Source organism: Panthera pardus, unplaced genomic scaffold (genome assembly GCF_024362965.1).
Source record: "Panthera pardus isolate Hobbes unplaced genomic scaffold, ASM2436296v1 HiC_scaffold_22, whole genome shotgun sequence".
Taxonomy (NCBI): domain Eukaryota; kingdom Metazoa; phylum Chordata; class Mammalia; order Carnivora; family Felidae; genus Panthera; species Panthera pardus.
In genome coordinates this window covers 41100128-41123999 of record NW_026526788.1, presented here as the reverse complement: position 1 = coordinate 41123999, position 23872 = coordinate 41100128, and the positions used below count along the sequence as shown (strand labels likewise).

Genomic DNA, 23872 nt, shown 5'->3' with positions numbered 1-23872 from the left:
GTAGAAAAAACATTAAATGCATATATTGGTAATATTCTTTATCTATTCCCAAATTAATTGCTTTGGCTATTTGTCATTGCTTTGGTTACCTGTCCAGAATAGTTTTGTTTTACTTTGTCTTAGCAGTCCAAATCTTGTTTTGAATTATTCTTTATTACTGGAGAAAAGTACTTTTCAATATGTTTCACTTAGAGTTTTTAAGGAGGAATAGATATTTATTTTCCTAATACCTTCTGTATTTCAGAATGATTACCTGGCTTTTTCCTGAGGTCTACCAATGTAATTAAATGTTTTTATTAATGCATAGCCTAATGCTAACCAGTTATTACAATATGTCTTTGGAATAAGCCCTACATGGTCATGACATAACAGCCTTTTAATATATTCTAAGATTCATTCTTTCTGCATGAGGGGGTCATCTTTGTTTACCAAGTTTCAGCTAAGTGTGGTTTTCAAGTGATCAGTGCAGTCAATGGGCAAGAAACAGGTGTCACCAAAACCTGTTTGTTAGTGTTTAATGTCATCACTAACAAGGGACAGATTGGCTACAAGTCATTATGAGGACCAAATGCATTTCAGGGAATGCAATTTATACACTCACTTTTAAACTGAAGACTGGCACTTCTGGAATTTGTAAGATTGATTGCATGTGAAATGTTTTGGACTTTCTAAAATGTACAATGGTTGATCTGAATTGTACACACTTCTAGTGCTTCTTGATTAACCATTCTTGAAATAAGTCTTAAAGGTTCTATAATATGTAATACTAAATTAGTAACTTAGAACATATATGCTGCATACAAATTTAAGATCTATACATATTATGAACATTCTGGAAATGGGCCTTTTGAAATTAAAATATCTTCTTACAACTTTAACATGTCACTTATTTTTAACAAATTTTATGTAATTTTTTATAATAATTACACGTTTCTAAGTATTTTATATGAAAAGTGCATGTATTTTTTCTTTAGTTAATTAAAACTGTAATCATTTTAGAAAGTATAAAATCTGCAAGACAGAAGAAACTTAGAAAGCAACTTAAGAAAACTTAGAGAATAAAAATGAAAATAATAGAGAATTTTCAAGAAAATTATCTAGAAAAGAGCAAAGCACTACAAAACTAATTAGTTGATAAAATCACTGTGAACTTTGATTGGGGCACCTGGGTGTCTCAGTCGGTTGGACATCAGACTTCAGTTCAGGTCATGATCTCCTCATTCCCAAGTTTGAGCCCCATGTCGGGCTCTATGCTGACAGCTCAGAGCCTGGAGCCTGTTTCAGATTCTGGTTCTCCCTCTCTCTCTGTCCCTCCCCCACTCACGTTCTGTCTCTCTCTCGTAAAACACTAAAAAAATTTTTTAAACTAATAAGCTTTGATTGACACAGAAAATAGTGTTATAACTGAGCATACTGAGTACAAGAGTTGAATCATTGGATATGAGTTGCACTATTTTATTAACTATTATTTAACTATTAATAGAAATTAATATATATGTGTGTACATAAACATAAATGTGTATATAAATATACACATATATATACACACATATTCACATATGTATACACATATATATTCATTTTAATAGTTGAATAATAGTTAATACAAATATATTATTTCTAATAATAGTTAATATAAATATAAATATGTATAGAGAGAGAGAGAGAGAAAGAGAGAGAGAGAAAGAGAGAGAGGAAACAGAAGGAGGAGACTGGTTCCCACATGGCTGCATTATTATTTATAAGTGAGATTGAGTTAAATGTTTAATTTACTGCTCTCACTGTCAGATTACATATCGGGTTTGTATTAACCATATAAAATGAGTTGGGTTTACATGCTATGTTCTATGCTTCAAAATAAAGAAGATGACATGAAATCATTATAAAAAATTTGAGGACTGGTAAAACTTTCAAAAAATTTTATTTCACGTTTAAAATTTTAATTTCATAACTCTTGCTGTGTTTTTTTTTCAGAATGGGAATTTGAAATTTTTATTAATACATACACATTTTTATAATTTTAATTTAGTTTTTTACTTAATTTTTTTATGTCTATTTATTTGAGAGAGGGAGAAAAAGGCCACGAGAAGGGGAGGGGCAGAGATGGAGACACGGAATCCGAAACAGGTTCCAGGCTCCACCTGTCAGCACAGAGCCCCATGCGGGGCTCGAACCCACGGACTGTAAGATCATGACCTGAGCCAAAGTCAGAGGCTTAACCGACTGAGCCACCCACATGCCCCAAGTTAATTTTTTATTTTAAAAACACTTAGAAGCATTCATTTATATTTTCTTCACTGTTTTCTAGGTCATCGTTTCATTCCATTATTGGAATTTTCATAGAACCAAACATTTTATGTATTACATTAGTTTTACCTTTTAAAGTTTATTGACTTTTTATGCTCTTTTAAATTGTTTTTGTGGTTTCTCATTTTTTTTTAAGAAAGAGCTTATCTTAGATTTCTAGGCTGAATACTTTTTCAACAGAGTTTCTAAAGGATGATTATCCATTGTTACTATTTTCTAATTGACTCAAATCTGTGGTTTTGATTTTGGGTTTGATCTCAGGCTTTATTTAGAAGGGATTTTTGCTTGTTTGTTTTAATGTGAATGTCTTTGGATTCCTTTTCGCCTGTCTTTGTTTCTAGTTTTATTGCACCGTGGTAAATTTTAAGGGGGGGCGACTAAAGATATTTTACTTTTTTGAAAATATTGTTATTTTTTTGTATTTAGGTGCCAATTTAAATATTCCACACATATTTCTAAATAATTTCTATTTTCTTTCAAGGCATGAGTTTGATGAGGAGAAATGGAAATCAGTTTGATCTAACTTGTATTGCCTCAATTTCACTTTGTTTTAGATTTTTAAATGTATATATTTTCAGGCTCAGCTCATAAAAATAATGTCTTATATTTTCTATTAAAAGTTTAAAACTTTTTTATAGTTATTCAATCCATTTGAAATTTATTTTTGTTTTTGATAGGAAAATTGTCTATATTGTTTCATATGGCTCTCCATTTACCCCAGTGCTATTTATTGAATTTCTTCTCCTGAATCTTCACAGTGAGAAGGTGGGGGAGACCAATCAGGAATCTCTAGATTCCTTTCTGTTGAAACATCGAAATCTTGAGAATTTTTTCTCTAGTTTTGATGAGGTCAGAGAGGGAACGTTGAGTCTTATCATATCTTGCAGTGGGTTATCATACATTTATTCACATTTTTATATATGTTCTTATTCAAAGGGAGAATTCATATTCACTGAAATGTTTCTCTTCCCTCCTTTTTTTCTTTCTAGAAGTCTTTCCTCTTATACTTCATGACTCATAAAAACACTTCTCTATATTCTGATCTGGTCATTTATAATTTGGGAAAATGTTTGACTTCGGGTTTTAATTCTTAAAACTCTCTTAAAAACTTGCTTTCAAGCCAGGTGTTCTGCAAACCTCCTCATCTGAAAGTGTTATCCAAGGGTATGCCCAACACTGAGCATTACAGACACTTGAAAAAACACAGATTCAAGGAGGTTACTGGAGCATCAAGTTCAACTTCTAGTGAGACAATAAAAGCAGAATCAAGTTTGTAACCTTCAGCAATCTCTCTTCCACCTCAACTGTAGTAAATCAAAACTGCTTCATTTCAAGGCGGGTATGACAAACCATTTGAGGTGAAATAATTTCAATTCACATGGGACATTTTGTCCAAGTCGGCTTCACTGATACTATTAACATAAAGAAAGCCTGAGAACAAATTATTTTGGGAAGCTTTACAGCTCTAGAAATGAAGACACTGAATAATACCAGTTATGCCAAAACCCTCAAATAAAATTACTTTAAAAGTCAAATTCAGTAAGAACTACATTTAATTAAAATCCCTTTGTTAAGAAATAAGACATGGGGATGCTTGGGTGGCTCAGTCGGTTAAGTGTCCAACTCTTGAGTTTAGCTTGGGTCATGATCTCACAGTTTGTGGGATCGAGCCCTGTACTGGGTTTTATGCTGACAGTGTGGAGCCTGTTTGGGATTCTCTCTCTCCCTCTCTCTCTGCCCTTCCCCTGCTTGTGCTTTTGTGTGCCCACTCTCTCTCAAAATAAATAAACATTAAAATAATAAACAAAACATTCATCTTCCATTTGATTGATGACAATTTTTCCTTTATTCAATATGTATTTACTGAGCTTTCTTTTCTTCTCTTTCTCAACTATTCAAATGAATCAAAATGCTTCCTGTGCAAGGACTTTAAACAAAATGCTCTCCTTCACCCCCACCCCTGCATTTTCTAATGAATGCACTACTCATCTTTCAGCTCCTGGATCAAACTTTGCCTCTTTGTCAAATCACCATATCTTTGCACACATTCTTAGTATTCCTTACCATTACTACCGATGATGTGCTCCTGCTTTTATCAAAATGTAAAAGGGCAACTCTCCCACTTCACCAAATTCCATCGCACTCACCTCAGGAACTTCACTTATGCAATTATTTTCTCTCCCTTTGCATCATCAATTTCCTACTTTCTATTTTATCACTTACTTTAAATGTGTGTGTGTGTGTGTGTGTGTGTGTGTGTGTGTGTGTGTGATTTCTTAACCTCCTATCCTCTTTGACTACCACCTTATTTCTTGGTCTTATTCAGAGCTAAATGTCTTGTAATGCATTTCTACAGTGACTACTTTCTATGAAGCCTTACCTCATACTTCTCTCAGCCAATTTCAACTGGCCTTCCATTCCCCATCAACCTTAGGACACTGTCCCTGCCAAGATCACAACCACCTTCCATGTTGCCAAATCTTCACACATTACTTCACCTCTCAGTGTTATCTAAGACCACTGACCCCTTTCTCCTTTTCTTGGTCTCTGTAAACTCAAATTGTCCTACATATCCTCATCACCCCACCTGTTCCACTTCTCTCTACACTTCTGGCTTTTCTACTTTATTCTATTTCATAAATAGGCCTTCTGGGACCTCCTTAATGTTTTTACCTTTAGACTTTTTCTAGGGGTTCACATCTTTCTTATGACTGTAACCACTAACTGTATCCTGACGATTCACAAATCTGTGAGTCCAGCCTTGACTTCTTCCCAGAACTCTAGCCTCTAGCCTCCAGATGTGGATAGACATCTCAGACGCACCTTGCTAGAGCAGCATGCTTATTCTCTATTCTCCTCACCTTCCAGCTAACCCTGCTCAAATTGTTAGGGCTTCCTCAATATGAACAGTATCTATCTGACGGTTCAAGTTCAATTGGATGTTATTTATGATTTTCCCGCTTGTCCTCACATCCTTTCCATTGTCTAGTCCTGTTGACTTTATTTCCAAAAAACACACCTCCCTCTACATCTGTTAAATATACCTTAGTTCAAGGCACCAAACCTCCATTCCTTCTAATAGAACTCCACAATTCTGTCATTGCCCTCCTACATTCATTACACAGAAGTCAAAGAGATTTTTTTTAACTGTGAATGAGATACATCACTCTTTTAACTACACATCTCCAATGGCTTCACATCACAATTAGAATGAAATATAAATGATTCACCCTGGCTGACAAAGCCGCACATGGTCTGGTCTCTGCCTCCTTAGTGGTGTTCTCCTTCTCAGTCTAAAGCAGGAGTTCTCAACCTTAGCACTACTGACAGTTTAGGTCAGATAATTCTTTGCGGTGTGGTGCTGTCTTGTGCATTGTAGGATGCCTCTAGGCATTAGATGCCAATAGCAACTTCTTCTCAAGCAGTGACAATCAAAACTATCTCCAGACATTGCCAAATGTCTCCTGGGGACCAAAATTCTTCCCGGTTGAGAAGCACTCATCTTAAATGATCATCAGTCCAGTTGCCCAGACCATCCTGCATGCGTTTTGCCTGGTTATCATTACTCATAGCATCCATTTTTACTCCCAAAGATGTCTTGATTTGAATGGCTATTATATGGTCACCTTAATCTTCATCTAATATGATTTTTCATTTTATTCTGGCCTTTTGGTGTATGTGTGAGTTTTGTTTTGTTTTGAACATATCAGGTTTCTCCCAAGCTTAGGATCTTTGCTTGACTGTTTTCTCTCCATGGAAAGTCCCTTGCCCAATGGATTTTTGTCTCGTTATTCAAATTTTAGTTTAAATAATTTTTCTTTTCTAGTCAAATTCAGAATAAAATAGCAATTGAATCATTCTCTATTCAATTACCACATCACTGTCTAAATTTGTTTATTTATTTCTCTATTTATTTTGAATCTATGTGCCTCCCACCCAACACTTAAGACAAATGCTTTGTCTCTCTGCTTAGAACAGTGCTTGGTCTATTGCAGGTACTGAATGAGTGAATGAGTGAATGGATGAATGAATGAAACTATTCTTGACAGCCCTTCCCCAACAAGGTTCAGTTTCCATGTTATATATCAGTATTGCACTCTGGATGTTTACCTCCTGGCACTTTTCACATGTATTAATAAATAACTCATTAGCATAATTATTAATCTTTATAAGTGCCATGAGGGCAGGTTCTATATCTTTCTTTCTCAACTCTGAAATGCAGAATTTGTATTCCCTTATAAAATGCACTGCTTATACATTTTACTTGGACAATCAAATAAGTCAGTTAATCACAGTGTATATGTACATAGTACATAGGTAGAAACACTTGGAAAACACATGATCCTATTGGAAAGTTCTATTTGGATATTTCAAGATAAGTGCATATTTATTCTTGGGAAAATTTTAAATTACTTTGTAAAATTCCAGTCATGTATGTGGTTGTTTTCTTTTCATCTCCTTCATGGTTTCATAAACATTGTAGGTCTTGGCTTCATCAGTAATTACCAATGATGGAAAAAAATGTATGCTTACTTAATTCCTTAAGTTGCATTCCCCTTGCAAATATAATGTAGCTGTTTTTCCATTCTCTGATATTGAAATCTCATATGATTACATGAGAAGTATAGAAGAAGCTCAATGTTGAGTCTGTGAGGAAATCATTAACAGACTAGCATGTGCCATAGAAAGGTCTGCCTTCCTCAATGGCTTCTACTGAATGGCAGGAGGGTCTCAGAGCCAGTGTGATACAATTAGCATCACTTGCTTCTTAGTGACCCACTTTCCATTCATAATTGGTTATTTTCCTCTCAGTGTGATTACTAAAATCACACTATTTTAATGATAAAAGCCATGGGCAGACACTTGTAACTGTAGGTTCAGAAACATGAAAAATAATAACATATAAAAGGGAAAAGAGGCAAAGGTCAAAAGAAGGATGGAGTTGGGGGGTGGGGGTTGGAGAAGAATCTGGTATTTCAGGACAACAGGAAAATCAGGGTAGGATGAGATTCACCTGCCATTTGAAGATGTTGATATATACTTATTCATGATTAAGACAAAACAGAATTAAGAAGTATGCTTAGTATGGCTACATTTTCGGTCAGAGAGGTTTTGTAGAAGAGGCTGAACAGACATTGGAGAGCAGCTGTTGAGGTACAGAGTGATAGATAAGAGAGCATAGATTTACAAATGAGTTCTAGGGTCCCAGGCTGATTGGAGTATATCCCAGATCCTGAGGGAACTTTGTTCTCAAATCTAATCCACCATCTGCTTTCTTAGAGGATTCACTGGGAAGACTGAAAACAAACAATACACTTTTAGAGAAGATAAGTCTGCAGAGTACATCCTTAAACTGTAAATCAATAAGTGTGCTAAATACAACAACAAAGCACTAAAACGCATTTATGAAATACTGGTGTATACTAACAAGTGCAAGTTGACATCACTGAGGGGCAACCTGGGTACACAAAAAACAAGTTAAGTCAAGTTCTCATTTCCTTCTTTGACTGCAATTCTAAATGGAATATAGGAAAAATGTGAAGTAGATGGGACACCTAGACACAACTTTAGATCCTTAAGGGCAACAAGAAAATAAATTATGTATCAGATTTTGTTCTGTGGCATAAGACCTGTGTTTTTTTGTATATGGAGCCATTAAGGATGGAATGGTTTTCTCTATCTTAATTATTCCTCTTTCCTAATCTTTCCTACTCTTTTCCTAATATTTCCTTTGGCTGGAAGAATTCTCTCTCTGCAGAAGCCAAGGATGTCAGATTCCTTCTTTCCCTTTTCCTAAATACAGCCAGGAGCTTAAACCTCGCCTGAAATTATGACTTAGCATCTCACCTGCAAAATGGCAGCAATAATACCAATCTTGGAGGCTTTAACATCAGAGAGACTGGAATTAAATTAAATTAAGTGTGAAAAATAAGAGATATTAGGCTGTTTGAGAAGAATATACAAACTACTATGAGATTATGGAAGGGAGAAGAGAACTCCCTCAAGGGCAGATGGTGATGACTATAAAGGCAGTATAATAACATTTTCAAGTTTAGAATAAGATAAGATGGGTATATCTGGCTACAGGGTCTGCTTCTGGGCACCATGCACACCAGGACACATGAAAGACAGAGTGGCATCCATATCTTCCCTTGGTTGATAATGCCTCTCTGTCTGTTTTAAATCGTGCTTGTTAGCAATGAAATAGGAAAAATCAAATTACCTGAGATATTTGTGAGATATATCTTTCTACCCTTGACTACTGTCCTAGGAAAAGTTCTTTTCCAAATAACGAGTTTCACTTGGGATATCATTCAGTTCTTCTTTGTCAGCACAAAGATGTCAGTGTCAACATTCTTTGTTTTGCTGAACCAAACTGGATGTTGAGCAGTTCAGTTCCAAGTCTATTGATAACATAGTAGTCTACGGTTATACAATTGTCAGTGTGTTTTTGATCATGCTCATTATATACTGTGATAAGTATCACTAATTTCTGGTACTATGATAATGTAGACCAATAATGAATCACCCCCAATAATGTACGGTTTTATGTTAAAGTAATATATATTTGCTTTAGAAGATAAAAATCCTAAAAAGTGAAAAGATGAAGTGATGTTATGAAGCAAATAATGTTACATAGGACCATGGGATTGATCTCTGGATCACAAGGTAGTAGCCAGTTAACTAGGGTTAAGGTTAGTCCTTTGGTAATGTTGACAGCCCTGGCTATGAAAAAGACAAGAGAGGTACCGGATGTCACTCCCAGAACCAATGCAATCTTTCTCTCCTCTCTTCTTTTTCTCCCTTCCTCCTTTATTTTAGTTTTTACTTTTGTAGCCTGGCTTCTTCTGCTTCATTAACTCATGTTCAATCATGGCTACCTCTCAGTTGACAATTAGCCCCTAGGTCTATATTACTAATAAATTGGAGGGAAACTGAATGAAGACTTGATCTCCTTCTAGGAATTTTAATACGTGTAATAAAGACTCAATAATTAAGAGCATTACACTGATCAACAGACAAATAGATCAATAGAAGAGAATAGGAAGATCAGAAATAGAACAAAATACATACTTGATATTTTGTTATTATTTTATATTCTATTAATTTATAAGTATACAATATTTAACATATAAATATCATTTAAATTATTGATACATGTGATTTTAATAATTAATATTATTAATGAAATCATTTGGGAATCTCTGTAATCATCTAAGAAAAAAGAAACCTGAATGTTTTTCAAGATTTGAGCATAACATAATGAAACTATCAAATTTAAATGGGATAATTATAGAATGAAGTTGGAGCGAAGAAGACCTTTTAAAAGTATTACACAAAATCCAGTAGCCACAACATAAAATAATCTATTCATTCTAATATAAGAAGGAAGGAAGGAAGGAAGGAAGGAAGGAAGGAAGGAAGGAACGAGGAAAGGAGGGAATGAGGGAAGAAAGGAAGAAGGGAAAGTTTCCTGCTTGGCATGAACTATGATAACCAAAGACAAAATGCAAAGGTCAAAAGACAAAGAGTATTTGAACCTAATGTCACTATCAAAGTCCTAAATTCCTTTATATATAAACAATTCCTACAAATCATTTAAGAAATGACCAATAACCAAAAGAAAATTGAGCAAGGTATATATTAAGAGAGTTCACAGGAAAAGAAATACAGTAGCTCTTAAACATATGAAAAGATGCTCTGTCACTCATCAGAAAAGAAATTCAATTAAAAACTGCATGAGAAAGTCAATTAAAAACTACTCTTCTAAGATTGAATAAAGATAAAATAGTTTGAGAAAACACTGTCAAAGAGACTTGGGAGAAATAGAGGATTTGGGGAAGGTTTAAGAGTTTAAATTGGTACCACTCTAGGGATGACAATAAGTAAAATCCCTAAATCCACAAAGGGGCACATATTTGACTCAGATATTCCACTTCTAGAAATTAATCCTACATACTGCTGAAAATAGCATATTGTAAATAGCAAATAACCTAAATGCAAATCCACAGATGAGTTGTTAATTTTGTATTATATACAATCAGAGTAAAAGAAATATGCTATGCAATCATAAAAAGAATGAGAATGTTCTATATATATCAAAATAAAATGACCTTGAAGATCTATTTCTATTCAGAAAAGCAAGGTGTGCAACAGCATGTGTTATGAGCTGTTATTTACATAAAAAGGAAAAGGGATTTTTTTTGTTCATTTTGTTTTTATAAATACATTATTTCTTTATATATTAATATATAACAAATATTTATTGTCATTTATAACTTTATAAACACTTATAAGAAGCTAACAGCAATGATTGTCTGTGAGAGAAACCGGATGAATGGGGTGTGGGGGTGGAAGCTTTATTGTAATCCCTTTTCTATGCTTAGTATTGAACCATTTGAGTGTATCACTATCCTAAAATTAAATTAAACTTAAAAAAGTATTATAAAATAAAATATTGTGACTATAGTAATTATCCATAATACTTAGCAAAATCATAGGTATTTCATTGATAACCAAATCAGTTTTGAAGTGGATGGACTAAAAACACATTTAAAAATGAGAACTGGTAAAACACGTTGCCTTGGACAAGTTCTCTTTCACTCATTTAATCAAAATCTACCTGAATGCCTGATATGATGGAAGCATGGTAGGCACTTGGGATACAGCAGTTACCAAACCCAAAAACAACCCCTGCTCTCCTGTAGAATCTCCATTTTATATTTCAATAATCTGCCGATTAAGTTCCATAATGAAACACCAAAAACGCACACACATATAAACAATAACAGAAGTATAAGCAACAGTCGAAGGACTTTATTTGGACCTATGGTGAAATATACTTAAGAAGTAATGGCATTTTTAAAATATGTTTGATATTAGAGCATGCTGGATCTTTTTCAGTTTATCTCTTCTTGTACCCTGTAATAAATCTCCATAGTTTTCTTCATCTAGGACTAACCTTCTTAAAGTCTTATTTGTATTGTTCAAAAATAAATGGGAATAATAGTAGTAGCTATTTTATCTTTTGCTTTTCAGAGTTAAATGGCAGAACATATAACACATGTGAAAATACCTGCCAAAGTTTCTTGCATGAACTATAATAGGCCCTCAACAAATGTTACTTGTATCTGAATCTTCTTACATTATAGAAATACTTGCTTGAGTTTTAAATTCCACCTTGTTCACTCTTAGTTGAGGGGAAGCATTTACAGATTATCCACAAAACACTCCCATTAGGTCTGGAAAATGTTCCTGGGCCACTGATGTGGGTTATGCCCAATATTGGGAAATTTCCTACAGGTAAAATCACTTGAGTATTTCTGTGAAGATAAGAAATTATGAAAAACTGGAAATTTGATAATATCCTCATAATTTAAAACACAGTGGGAATCAACTGTTTATCTGCCAGGTCAATTTCACATTAATTCTCCCACAGAACTCCCCTAGACGGTATGAAATATTCAAGATTCCAAAGAAAACGGAGACAATGAAGATATCAACCAATATAATTAAACAGAACATATTCATAGGAAGAGACTGAAAAGTTAGGAGAGCCAAAAATTCAGAAGATCCAATGTTTATTCTCAAAAATGTATTCTTATATAATATGAATCATAAAAAACTCATTTTAACTGCTCACAATTTTAGCAAGTGTGTTGTGAACTAGATTATTTATGTACTTTGCACTATATTGCTTAACACAATCATTGTACCCCAAACTGTCATAATTATGCACCTATCTCCTCAACTATTTTAAATTGAATTTTTAATTATACTGCTAGCCATGATACTTAATCAAGCTGCTCATTTCAAGAAATGATGGAGAATGCCTTGCTGTTAGAGCCTAATGAAAAATCAATCAATCAATCAATGGATAGACTAGATAAATAAAAAGACTCTTCTTGCAACAACTATTCCAAAAACAACATTGTCTGTATTACTTTACCCTTCAAATGTCCATTCCTTGGTTTAAAATTAAGAGCACAAACATTTTAATACCCCCCATAGAAAGCATCTGTAAGTTAAAGTGAACGTAAATTCTTAGAAACTGAGTAATTCTGGTGGGTTAATTAAATTCTCTGAATCAGTTTCTTTATAGAATGACCATGATTTAGTGTGGGTAATAAATGGGAAAGTGTAGATAGAGACCTATCAAAATTCTCTGCACATAGGAAGTCCTCATTCCATGAAACTTCTTTGTTGGTGTTTGAAATATGGCCCTACTATTAAGAGAAAACCCGTAGAGGCACCTGGGTGGCTCAGTCGGTTAAGCGTCTGACTTCAGCTCAGGTCATGATCTCATGGTTTGTGAGTTCAAACCCTGCGTTGGGCTCTGTGCTGACAGCTCAGAGCCTGGAGCCTGCTTCAGATTCTGTGTCTCCCTCTCTCTCTGACCCTCCCCCGTTCATGCTCTGTCTCTCTCTGCCTCAAAAATAAATAAAACATTAAAAAAATTTAAAAAAGAAAGAAAGGAAACCTGTAACCTTCTGTCTGTGATTATTGCCAACAATGTGGTCAATTTTTATACTTCTCTGTGCTCACTTTTGTAGTCCACATTATGAGAGGCTATTCACCATTTGTGTGTCCAGTTTTTAAAAACTACATAAAAACAGAAAGAGTGATGGTACTACCAAATTAGAAATAAGATGGTTAAAGCTCAAATCACTCCATTTCATGTCAGTCACAAGAGTGAAATTGTGCTATCATCCTCTCTTAAAAAGTTCTCTCAAGGAAAGGAGGATGGTGGGTGTGTGCTTGGTACCACACTACTTTGGTCATCTTCCATCATCAGCATCATGATGGAAAATGCTGAACACCACCAAAAAAATAAATAATTTCGCTACTTATTCCCAAAACCTAACAGTGCCTGAGTGCAAAATGTAAATAAATAGATGCATTCAGGAAAGTCTTATTAACATAGGTGAAAGGTGTTATAGTTTCCTCTGTGTTTTGTGGAAAGTAGTAATAATTAGGGATACATGTACTGTTATTAGATGTGATTGAAATCTATCCAAAATGGGGAGTATGAGAAGGAAGCACTAAATGTCATGAGCAAGGTAATCTCAGATGCTCCATACACCCTCGGGTGAGGGTCAGTTTAGTCTTGTGGTCATTGTTTCTTTGCTGTCACTCTACACGTATTCTTTGGCCAAAGTTTCCATCATTTTTCTTTCAATTCTTCTCTATACTCACTCAAAAGTGTATCACTTGGAAACTTCCAGATAAAAAGGCCATTGGAACACTCAAAAAGATTGTTCCCTCATGGATTTTCAGTGAAAATGACAAATACATTATGGTTACTGGAAGAAAGCTACATTAATGTCTAAATGTGTGTGAAGGGGAGCCCTCCTCATGCATAACTAACAAGTCAACTATGACGAATATACAAATAAACTGCAAATATTGTGTATGTAAAATTAAACTGTATTGGAGACTGAATGAATTAGGGATTCCAACAGCCTATCTGAGTAGTAAGAACCCTTTTAAAATCTCTCAAATTGGGGAGAGGGGAGGAAAGGCAGTGGAAAGTGGAGAGGGGAGGAAAGGCAGTGGATAAATTGGACTGTGTTCTTCATCCTTCATCTTTGCCCAAAGGATTGTATGGGGATCTAGACATGACCTGTCAGAAGACACCTCACATTCCAATACAGCACAGCAGTGTGAAAAGTAACATAGAAAAAGAGTGATGCTTCAAAGAAGGGGCAGTGATGTGAGGATTCATAATAATTAAACTCTATGGGAAAGAGTTTCTGTCAGCTTTGAATCTGCTTCTTCATTTTTTATTTTTAGACTGCGTAACCTATGGAGTTCACATTGTAGCACTACCACTTACTAAGTGTGTATCTTCGGGCAAAGAATTTTACTATTTTTGATTTAATTGTTTTCATCATTGACATAGGGGTTACTTTTGTATCTACTCCACAGAGCTGTAAGAGGATTGTAAAGTGCTGAGAATGGTGCCTGGCACCATTTGTATTTGTAAGAATTAAAAAATTTGTCCAATATGTCATTTGCAAATATCTTTTCCCATTCCGTTGGTTGCCTTTGAGTTCTGTTGGTTGTTTCCTTTGCTGTGCAGAAGCTTTTTATCTTCATAAGGTCCCAGTAATTCACTTTTGCTTTTAATTCCCTTGCCTTTGGGGATGTGTCGAGTAAGAGATTGCTACGGCTGAGGTCAGAGAGGTCTTTTCCTGCTTTCTCCTCTAAGGTTTTGATGGTTTCCTGTCTCACATTCAGGTCCTTTATCCATTTTGAGTTTATTTTTGTGAATGGTGTGAGAAAGTGGTCTAGTTTCAACCTTCTGCATGTTGCTGTCCAGTTCTCCCAGCACCATTTGTTAAAGAGACGGTCTTTTTTCCATTGGATATTCTTTCCTGCTTTGTCAAAGATGAGTTGGCCATACGTTTGTGGGTCTAGTTCTGGGGTTTCTATTCTATTCCATTGGTCTATGTGTCTGTTTTTATGCCAATACCATGCTGTCTTGATGATTACAGCTTTGTAGTAGAGGCTAAAGTCTGGGATTGTGATGTCTCCCACTTTGGTCTTCTTCTTCAAAATTACTTTGGCTATTCGGGGTGTTTTGTGGTTCCATACAAATTTTAGGATTGCTTGTTCTAGCTTCGAGAAGAATTCTGGTGCAATTTTGATTGGGATTGCATTGAATGTGATAGATAGCTTTGGGTAGTATTGACATTTTAACAATATTTTTTCTTCCAAAATCTATAAAGAACTCACCAAACTCCACATCCAAAAAATAAATAATCCAGTGAAGAAATGGGCAGAAAACATGAATAGACACTTCTCTAAAGAAGACATCTGGATGGCCAACAGGTACATGAAAAGATGCTCAATGTCACTCTTCATCAGGGAAATTCAAATCAAAACCACACTCAGATACCACCTCACACCAGTCAGAGTGGCTAAAATGAACAAATCAGGAGACTATAGATGCTGGTGAGGATGTGGAGAAACAGGAACCCTCTTGCACTGTTGGTGGGAATGCAAACTGGTGCAGCCGCTCTGGAAATCAGTGTGGAGGTTCCTCAAAAAATTAAAAATAGATCTACCCTATGACTCAGCAATAGCACTGCTAGGAATTTACCCAAGGGATACAGGAGTACTGATGCATAGGGGCACTTGTACCCCAATGCTTATAGCAGCACTCTCAGCAATATCCAAATTGTGGAAAGAGCCTAAATGTCCATCAACTGATGAATGGATAAAGAAATTGTGGTTTATATACACAATGGAATACTACTTGGCAATAAGAAAGAATGAAATATGACCTTTTGTAGCAATGTGGATGGAACTGGAGAGTGTTATGTTAAGTGAAATAAGTCATACAGAGAAAGACAGATACCATATGTTTTCACCCTTATGTGGATCCTGAGAAACTTAACAGAAGACCATGGGGGGAGGGGAAGGAAAGGAAAAAAAGGTTAGAGAGGGAGGGAGGCAAACCATAAGAGACTCTTAAAAACTGAGAACAAACTGAGGGTTGATGGGAGGTGGGAGGGAGGGGAAAGTGGGTGATGGGCATTGAGGAAGGCACCTGTTGGGATGAGCACTGGGTGTTGTATGGAAACCAAGTTGACAATAAAGTTCATATTAAATAATAAGTAAATAAATAAATAATGAAAATAAATAAAAAATAAAAATAAAATATGTGGGGCGCCTGGGTGGCTCTGTCGGTTGAGTGTCCGACTTTGGCTCAGGTCATGATCTTGCAGCTCGTGAGTTTGAGCCCCGTGTCGGGCTCTGTGCTGGCAGCTCAGAGCCTGTAGCCTGTTTCAGATTCTGTATCTCCCTCTCTCTCTGCCCCTCCCCTGCTTATGCTCTGTGTCTTTCTGTCTCAAAAATAAATAAATGTTAAAATAAAAAAATTTAAAAAATAAAATATGAGAAACCTCCCAGAAAGCAAAGGGCTATTTTCAGCTGAGATTGTCTGTGTGCAGACAATCCTTTGGAATAAAGTAAATGTCCATGAATCCACATGGATGAATGAATGGATGAATCCAATCAAACAAATAAACAAATAAATGGAGATACACACACACACACACACACAAAAGAATTAAAAAATTTGTAAGAATTAAAAAAAATGTTTGTTGTTATTTTTATCCTTTAAATAACTACTGAGTTAATAAATATGTATTATAGAAAACTGGGAGAATACAGAAAAATACTGGTAAGAAAAATTATAATCCTACCACATTTTGCAATGCATTGCCATCTAGATTTTTTTTTGAAGTTCATGTATTAAATGTAAACATATATTTTACAAATATGGGAGACCATAAAGTACTGTTTCACATTTTTTTGGTCTTTTTAATTATTCATAGAACTTGTTCTTCACTCTCTCATGAATATAAATTGCAGATTATGACTATATGCAACCAAACATACATACATGGTCATACTAAATTATATAGACAATCAAATTTTAATAGTTAAATTAATAAAATATTTATCTCATTTCATGTGAAAGAAGCCCAAGTATTAAAACATATGAACTACTTTTTAAAATAACTGATAGATTTGATCACATAAAAGGCAAAACTTCTGTGTGTGTCAAAAAACACAAGTTACAGATCAAAGAGCAATCTAGAAAAATTATAACATGTGATAGTGCACAGTTTGTTATCCTCAAAATACCAAACTTTTTAAAGAAGACAAAAAAGTTATCAGACTTGAAAGTGACCAAGGAAAATAATTTAAAAATCCACAAAAGTAGAAATGAAACTGATCAACTGATCAATATACAAATGAAAAAGTATTCAATTGTGTTGGTAATCTAAGAAATTCTTTTTAAAACACTAGTGAGCTATAATTTTCCCTATAAAATTATCAACTAAAAAATTCTATTCATTTCTGGTGAGGGGAAAAAGTAAAATCAACTTTCTCATACTGTGTTCATGGAAATATAAATTAATATAACTTTTCAGGAGAAAAAAAGTTTTCAAAGCATATAAAAAGTCCAGAAATGTATTCTTAAAAAATAATCTGTACCACAAGGTAGAGACTTATGCATAATGCTTATCAATGCATAAGTAATTATGTAATCACAAAAAATTGGAAATACACTAAATGACCCAGCATAGAAGATTGGTAAATAATTTATATGATATGTGTATAATGTTAGACTCTTTAAATTAATAGTTTAGAAAAATACAGGATTATATAATGCTGTGGGGAAAAGGTCATAATATATTAAGTGATGACAAAAAGCAGATTACGAAGTACGTATAGAATGATCCCAACTTTGTAAGAAGAATTAATATATTATGCAGCAAAATGTTAGAATTTAATTCCTCATACCTCACATTTGATGTAAGGTGTCAATAAAAGGGATAATAGATAATGAAGTGTGAGACTAATCACTAAATGTAGAATTTATAAAGGAAATAATTGAACTATCTAGAGCCATTCCATAACACTTGATCTTTCTCTCTGACTCTGAAAACATTAAAGGAGGAGGGGAAGATGGGTAAGAAAGCCATTTGGTTCTGAGAGTCTGATGACTCTCAAGAGCATGTTCGGACAACAGAAATGTTGGCAGGTCCTGTAGACTAGCTGTGGGCCACACACAAGAAAGACAGGATGCAGACTGTCTTAAGACCAGCCAGCCTGAGCAGGCATAAGGACAGTCCACTATTGTCCTAGGTGGAGTAGACCCTCAGCAAGCTAGGGCTAAGTTAGAGAAAGCAGCAGTTAGCAAGCTGGGAAGAAAGAAGCAGAGCAGAGAAGCTGAGGGAGGCAATGGTATCTGGCCCTAGACATCTTGCTTTCAATATATTGATTGATACTGCATATATATACAGATACACACACACACACACACACACACACACACACACACAGACACATATTTCCACATGAAAATTATAAAATAGTTGGATTGCTATGCAGTAAAATGATTATTAGTGGTTATCTCTGAATGATGTGATGCTGGGAATTTTGTTCTTTGTTTATAAATATATTTACCTTCCTAGTGTTCTAGAAATTGGGTGCATTTGCATGTTTAATTGGTAAATGTTAGGTATTTTGTACAAATTAAAAGGGTAGATTTGAAGATAATAGCATTTGAATGAGAAAAAACCATAGATCTGACAGAACTGATAGACTTTATGAAATTGACAGAGGCATGGTTAAAATCTGACAATTCTGCAACTTCTCTTTCAAGTCCAGATAAGTGGTAATAAGAGTTAAAGAAGAGTTGCAGATTTTTGAATGGATCCATTCTGCTAACCATATTTTTATGGCTACTGGAAAGCAAAGTAATTTAAAAGACTTAAATATTCTGAGTGGATTCCAGTCTAGAAGATACCCCCTCTTATCAATATCGATTAATAGACCAGGGACAGGTGGTGACAGTTTATGCTCCGTACCCTCAAGAGACTTCTTTTTCTCCATCTGATTTATACTGGAAATTTCCTTCCCAGGACCATGTTGCACACCTTTGTATAGAATCCTTCTCAATCTAGGGTGAATGATCCTTACACAGTTGGGCCGTGTACAGCCTGTATACACAGCCACAGCACCCCATGTGAAAACTCATTATAATACTCTCTCATAGATAAGCTTTCTGTGAGCAACCCAAATCTCCCCCCTTAACTTTATGTGAACTTATGTTGCCCAACCATTTTTATGATCTTTCCTTAATCTGTCTTGTCTTTTATGTGTGGTTTTTTTTCTTGTTTTTTCTTGCCTCTATGCAATTGGATATACTTGACGTCAGGAAATATGCCTCATGCTTTTTAATTTATGGAAGTACCTGTCTCAGTAACTTGTATATTGTGCAGTTATAAAGGCAATAATAATGGTTTAAGTAAATTAAAAAAAACAATCATAATTATAATAATAGAGAACATTTATTGAGCTCCTACAATGTGCCAAGCACAAAGTTCTCTGAATGAATTGTTTTATTTAATTCTAACAATAACTATATAGGTTAGAGACTATTCATATTTTATAAAGAAGAAAACCAGAACCCATCAAGTTTAGGTAAGATTATCTCAAATGCTTAATACATTTGAATGAATGAGGAAATGAAAAATTTTTTCTCTCTCTTGGGGACATTACATCCTTTGGCACCTACAATTCAATTTAAATAGAGGCAATTTACTAGACTATGAGTTTATTGATAGTAGGGCCCTTAATTATTATTGTATGAAGCCATAGCATGGTGTACTTTATATGTGTCTAATTATGGAATAAATAAAAGAATGAACAAAAAGATATATTAATTCAGCTATGCATCTGACTCCACCTCTGAATGGCTTGCAGAGACAGCCACCTCTGTACTAAGGTTTGCTTTCTTCTTTTAACCAGGATCCTTCTACAGATAAAGAAACAGGCTCAATCACACTATGATTTTCCCAAGGCCACACTGCTAAGAGCAAGTGGTCACAGGATTAGAACCAAAACCCTTTAACTCTTAATTCAGAGCACCTTCCCTTACACTTTTCCACCTAATTGTAGACACATAAAACACTTTCCTATAAGGTAGAAAACATTTAGAAATTGTAGAAACAATTTCATGCAATCATGAAATTGAGAAAAGCAAGAATGCAGAGCATGAGTTTCTTTGGGAAAGTTCCAACTGATATTCTTCAAGGAAACCTCCTGAGTCTGCTTAGTCAACACCTGCCTGGGCTCTGGGGCTCCACAATGATTCTTTGAGGAAGCTCTCAAGTTTCCTTGTCCTTCACTGAGCTCCACACTGCAAACAGCATCACTCTGCCCTGAGCTGAATGGTTTGAGCACTGGGTGAGTGATGACCGAATGGGATTCCCAGCACATGAAGAAAGAGACCTACTGTGTTCAGGCCTGATAAATTTGTTGCCCCTGCAAACCATTAGGAATTGGGCTGTGTTGACTGACTCACTGCCAGTACTCCCTCTGGAGCTAGAACCACAAGCTAGGGCAAATTTATTTTTTGGATTCCCAAAGTGATTATTCCTGGGAAGTCGGGGTCACATTAACACAGGTTGGAGGGATGGGAAGTTTAAACCCACACCATTTTTTTTCTGCTAGCATTCCTCTGAACCATGGCTTCTGGCACCTTACAGGCCACTTTAAGGGCAGAGCCTAGTTTCTAAGATATGAAGAAATGAAAGTGTGACTGTAAATCAGTACTAATAACCAGATTAGGCCTAAAGTGTAATTGTTTATGCTAAGCCCCACATCAGCAAACCAAAACTTAACTTTAAGTTTCTATGCTATGCTCTCCCACACAAGGAAGGCCAAGGTCAACCAATCCATGCTTGCTTGCTCAACACAAGTTACCTGACCTGGCTCTAAGACTTCTTTGTTCCATATAAAGAAGGTAACCCTGCTCTAACCAATCAGCAAACACCCAGTGCAAATTCCTTATTCCTACTCACTTTGGTTTATAAAAATCTCTCACCTTCTACAGCTCTTTAGAGGTCTTCTCTATCTGCTAGATTGGATGCTGCCCCATTCATGAATTGCTGAATATCTATTAGATGTGTAAATTGTAGAGATTTTTCTTTTAACAGTTTATATGGACTGGATCCTAAGCTCTCCTCCATCTTCCCTTTGTGGAGACTAGATGACTCTGAGAGTTGAAACTACAAAAGTCCCATGCCAAAGTTTGGGCCTGATGATTTGTCACCTGTAGCCAGCCATGGGGACCCTGGGTGGTAGATGCTGATGTAGAGGGGAAGTCACAGTTAGGTTTGGTAATAGCTACTTCCAGCCGCATGGGAGGAGGACCCTCACTGTGTATGGGTGTCTTCTCCACCTCATACCATTCTTTGATTCCATTCTGAATCCATTCTCTGGAGCTGCTCTCAGGCTTCCAATGGCCAGTGATGATATGAGGATCTTCATTATAACTCAGGTCAGCAAGTGCTCCTAAGAGAGGAGACCCAATCTGTCTGAATCTTTGACCAGCTCATGATTCTTCAGGTCCATCTGGCTCTGCCTCAAGGCTGAATATGGTATCTTACCTGGGTGGGTACAGGTCATTAGGAAGAGAAAACCGGAAAGGAGTGTATAGGTTGATCCCGTGTTTGAGGGAAAGGAGACTGGTTCTGAATGAATTAAATCAGAAATTGTCTAGAAGACTGTGGGGCTTCCTGGAAGTTGACTGTTGCTATCCATGGGCAGGGCTGGCTGGCATCAGTGGGAGGCAGGGTATAGATATATGCTAGTCAGGTATGCTACATCAGCTGGTGCTAACTCCTTCATAGACGGTCATCTCCTCTTGACCATACTCTGTTCCTCTTACCATTTACTACTGAACCCATGCTTACTACTCATCTTTGTGATCAGAATGTGGCTTCTGTGCACTGAATCTGTATGAGGGTTTGATTTACCTGATAGTTATATGCATAAGATATTTTTTCAAAAACTGACATGAAGGCACTCTATAAGTTTGATTCATGTGTGTATACAACACTTCCTGAGTGGAGTTAACCACAGGCTCTTTGGGGGGTAAAAAATGAGGTTTTGGAATAGCAGGTCTGAGGATCCAGCCTGGGATCATGGTACAGACACTGGTCATAGTAGCCATTGAGACTTCTCATAGCGACATCCTGGCATTATTTCCCCAAATACACCTATATTGAGGTTTTATTTATTTATTTTTTAAATTAATTGGAAAGATGAACATTTCCAATAAAGTCTGCATTGGCTGGGGAAGAATAAAATGTCAGAGGCTTCTAACCCTCTGTTAACTGGGATTTCGCTACAATTGAGCATGCCTCCAGAGAATGGGGAGGGGGGGGATGAAGGACGAAGGGAGAGAAGAAAGGGGAGAAAGGAGGAAAAAAGAGGGAGGGAGTTGGAGGGAAGCCTTTTTCCTGAGAGCAGAGTCACTCTAGGATATCATGTGCAGCAAATTAAACGATCCTTCAGCAAGAATTTTGACAAGAAAATTTCATTAGGGATTTAAATCTCTATGGAAGCTCAAGTTGCTGCATTAAGATATGAAAATTGTGCAAATATTGTTCCTTAGAATAATGTTGGCTGCAGGTCATTGGGTTTCAGTCAATGAAATTTAGAGTGATAAATGTCATAGTGGAAATAACTGGAGGAAGGAGGAGGAGGAAGGGAAGAGCCCTGCAGTCGCGTGCGCAGGCCCCGGAATCATTTGGATCAGAAGGTAGACTCCAGCATTAACTAGCTGCATGACCTTGAGCAAGTTTATTAAACATCTCTGAGGCCCAATTTCCTCATCTATAAAATGTGAGCAGTTGCCAGGTAAGGCTCTTTGGCACAGTGACTGGCACATGTGTGCTCTAAACACATATTAGTATGATTATAATGATGAATCAAGGAAGTGGGATAATGTTTATCTGGCACTGACTTCTTGTCAACCTTAGTGATAGGTGCCTGTAGGAATTACTATTGCCATTACTGGGGTGATAAGCCTGAGGCTCAGGGGCCAAGCGAATCTGTCAAGATCACAAAGGAGTAAGTGTTTCCACTAGAATCATGCCCATGCTTATGTATGCATGTGTTTTTCTCCCTTTGGCATATGTTCAGAAAATATCTGTGGAATGAATCAATGACTGTATACATAAATGGAGGCATGCATGGATACATGGTGTTATAATGTTTTTCCCATTTAAACTGTATATCAGGGACTCATCCATTGGGTTTCTCAGCGCTTTATTTTTTAGCTTTTATTTCAAGACTTTCTGGAGTTTTGATTCACATAATGATATGCCATATTATAGGAAACAGGAGAAAAAGGAAAAAAAAATCATATACTTCTACAATCCAAATACTAAAATTCCCTTTCAGCATTTCAGTATATGTTTTTTTTTTTTTTCTACCGTTGGACCAAGGGATATTCCTACTGTAATTTCATGTAAAAATTATTTTCTATCTTGTTGTTTCACCTAATAGGAATATTTCTTACAGGTATCCTTTTAATGACAATTTATTTATTTTAATTTTTTAAGTTTTATTTACCTTTTTTGAGAGGGAGAGAGAGAGAGAGAGGAAGTGCACGCATGAGCAGCAGAGGGGCAGAGAGATAGGGAGAGAGAGAATCCTAAGCAGGCTCTGCACTGTCAGGCACTAAGGCTCGAACTTAGGAACCATAAGATCATGACTGGAGCTGAAATCAGGAGTTGGCTATTTAACCGACTGAGCCACCCAGACGCCCCCTAATGGTTATTTAATAGAGCATCATGGATATGCCATATGGTATTTTACTTAAACATAAGTTTTGCTGTTGGTTTTCAGAATGTGTCCATTTTTCACTATTAGAAATACTGCCACACTAAATATTTGACGCATATTAAGACTAGGTTTTCAGACTTAGTGACTTTGATTATGAGATCAGTTTTCTTTGAGGAGCACAGTCCTTATGGTGGGCCTCATCCTCAGTTTTGCAGAGATGGACTATGATACCTAAGTGGATGGCAAGGGTCTGATTAGACTGTCTAAAGAGAGTTTATTTTGCCTATTTTGTACCATATGCAAGTCCTACCACCATACCCTGCCCTCTATTCTATAGATAGATATTCCATGGCTATATAAGAAAAGTAAAAAAAAGAAAAAAAAAGGAAAGAAGGAAGGAAGG

The 23872-nt window shown here is 35.9% G+C and overlaps 1 protein-coding gene and 1 pseudogene across 10 annotated transcripts in view; both read right to left on the bottom strand.

The window, feature by feature from the left end:
• LOC109264236 (ruvB-like 1) overlaps positions 1-21584 on the bottom strand; it is a 45598-nt pseudogene extending 24014 nt beyond the window's left edge.
• The window catches only part of NRG3 (neuregulin 3), a 1050974-nt gene that overhangs the window by 214010 nt on the left and 813092 nt on the right, over positions 1-23872 (bottom strand). The window lies entirely within an intron of this gene.